Here is a 3,251-nt window from a genome sequence, read left to right as displayed (position 1 = left end):
AATAATATATTTATATAACACAGCATATCTAAATATCTAAAATATTATTTCAACATGTAATCGGTATAAATTATTGAGATATTTTACATTCTTCTAGGTTTTCTATATTTATTTTGTATTTTATACTTACCACACATCTCAATTCAAACTAAGCCACATTTCAAGTGCTCAATGGCCTGACATGGGACTAATGTATCAGCTAACACAGATCTATTTTGAACTAATGGTTCCCAATATCTTAAAGTATGAAGACCTCTCAAAATACTTTGAGGATATCCACATTATAGTTTGACACTTTTAATATCCATCAATTGATAAATCTTATTGAAAAAGCTCTTTTGAGCAAATTTAACAATGCTTTTCCATGTATGTTGATTTTGTATAACAGGGTCTACATGTGTTTGAAAAATGGTACCCTAAGATATGATATTATATATCATCCCATATCATAGTATGATATCACATAATATGCTTAAGCTAATTTGAATTGGATTTTGGCCTGACAGAACATATAGATCACTATTTTTAGGCATCACCTAAGTTCTATTGTATCCACCCCTATTACAGTAAGATCAATAAAGCTGACAGATGAGCACTTTTTGAGAGGTTCCTTATAGATATGATTCAAATATCCTGGTAGCAAGATGATTGTTAAAGAATTCCTAAGGTCTCTTCCAGTTGATGGTAGTATTTAATATGGGTTCTCCTCCCAACTCTCTTACTTACCAGCTGTGAGACCTTAGGCAACATACTAAACCTTTCTAAACCTTTGTTTTTTCACCTTTAAAAAACAAGAACAGTATCTGCTTAATATTTGTTGAGCACTCTAGGCATCTTACATGCACCAGCTCTTTAAATCCTCACCGCAATCCCATGAGATGTTGCTATATTATCCCCATTCCACACAGATGCACGCAGAGGCACAGCGACGTTAAATAATTTGTCCAAGATTACTCAGCTGTAATTTGAACCCAAAACCTGCAATTTTAATCCCCGTGCTATATACTGTCTTTCTTAAATTACAGTGATTCTCAAATGAGATAATACACACAGACACTTAGTACATGCAAGTTCAGTGTCAGTTTATTATTGTTATTATTAAGATTCTGATGCCCATATTTGTACCTTTTTAAAATGCTCTTTCCTAACTGGAAATGCCTTGCTTCATCATTCTGAAAATAATTCCAAGTCCCACCTCCTACATAAATCTTTTTTTTTTTTTTTTCGGTGCACAGGTCTCTCACTGCTGTGGCCTCTCCCATTGAGGAGCACAGGCTCCGGACGCGCAGGCTCAGCGGCCATGGCTCACGGGCCCAGCCGCTCCGCGGCATGTGGGATCCTCCCGGACTGGGGCACGAACCTGTGTCCCCTGCATCGGCAGGCGGACTCTCAACAACTGCTCCACCAGGGAAGCCCCCATAAATCTTTTTTTAACTAAGTTGATTGCTCTTTGCTAAAAATTCCCTTTGATATTTAAAGAAGTGCAGAATTTGGCCCATGATTCTCCACCAATGATTATGCCTTATTACTTTAACAACAGTGGTAATTAAGGAGGAAGAAATTCCCTCTCACATCCCACCCCCACTCATAGAAAGTCATTTATTCACTCATTTTTTTTCAGTAAGGGCCTATTCTATGTCAGGCTCTGAGCTAGGTGCTAGACACGTACTGGTGAACAAAACACATAGTTCCTTTTCTCACGGAAATTTTGACAATAGAACATGACATTAAACAAATAATTGTATAAATACAAATTGTAGTAAATGTCATGAAGAAAAAGAACAAATAGGCCATCAGAAAGACAGTCTAAGGGGTATAATTTAGATGGAGGAAGTCAGAGAAGGCCTCTCTGAAGAAGTAACATCTAAGCTAAGTAAGACCTGAAGAATGAGTAGAAATTTGTCAGGGAAAGAGTGAATGAAAGAACAGTCCAGTCAAAGACCCTGAAGCAAAAGAGCTTGCCATGTTTATTTAGACACTGAAGAAAGCCAAGGTAGCTGAGATATAGTGAACAAGAGGAAAGTGGTAGAAAATGAGGCTGAAAACTATACAGGGCCGTGTCAGAATCTGATAAAGAGCAAAATACCTATTATTGTATTTGCACGGTACAAACTCCAGAGGTTAGACCTTGCCTATCTCTTCTTTACTAGAAGGGTAGGGGTCGGCACAGTTTTTAAAAGAATGAGTAATCCTGACCTACTAATACTCTTTGTTTCAAGCGTACTATAGTGTTGCTTCTAAAATAGTGAATCTCTTAAACATTCCATCTGATAGTTTTGACTGGAACTTACATGGTAAACATCCACACTATCTACTATGATGTGCAAGACATCAAAAAGAGGTAAAGATGTTTGAATGACATTGCCTGTGACTGCAAAGGAATTTAATGGCTAATAGTATCAAGTAATATAAGGAAATGGATAAAAAGAATGAATGGAAGTTATAAGGAGCATAACCTAAGTATGAAATTAAGCCCACTGCAAAGTTCTGAATTATAACACTTATTATATATTGTATATTGAGGTTTAAATTATCTACCCAATTCTGGGGACTGAAGGCCAGGTTGGATGGTGGATGAAGTTGGAGAGAATCAAATGAATGAATGCATGTCAAGCACCTAAAAACATGCCTAATGCCTGACATTACATCAGCAAGTGAAGCTACCATTATTATCTACAGTGACTTTCTTTTTCCAAAACAAAATTTCAATTTAACTAACACTTAGGCAAATAACAAAATATTTGGATAAATAAGTTGGTTATGTTAGCTATACATATATTACCAAAATGAGAAATGAGCAAGAGTTTCACAGTGGAGATGGCAAAGTTCAAATATTAAGTGTAGTATGAACTAAGAACCAGATAAAAAATAGCTGCTGCAAGAAGGGTATATACTAAGTATTTATCTTAAAGCTGAGTTACTAATCACCTAAGCAATAATACAATGGATTCAGCCTTGCACTCCAGCAGGACACTATGGTTAGCATGAGGCTAGCCAACTGAATTTTCTAACAAAGAGGCAAAATCAGTTGCATCCTAAGTAGTCTCCCAGCATCAGAATGAAGAGATGGAATCTCCCCTCTTGCTTGGTTCCTAATCTTTCTGTAGAACTCCAGCAGACATCTAGAACTGGTTTAGATGACTGGCCTTTGCTTGTCTCTCCAGTCTATTCCCAACTATAGTGTCACTTCTGGTTTTAAAGCCCTAAAAACTCTACGGGAAGCAAAGGATAGAGAATTATGAATTGGACAT

The sequence above is a fragment of the Stenella coeruleoalba genome, assembly GCF_951394435.1.
Source record: "Stenella coeruleoalba genome assembly, chromosome: 8".
Classification (NCBI taxonomy): domain Eukaryota; kingdom Metazoa; phylum Chordata; class Mammalia; order Artiodactyla; family Delphinidae; genus Stenella; species Stenella coeruleoalba.
The sequence above is the reverse complement of the archived record's forward strand: the minus strand, read 5'-3'. Positions refer to the sequence as shown.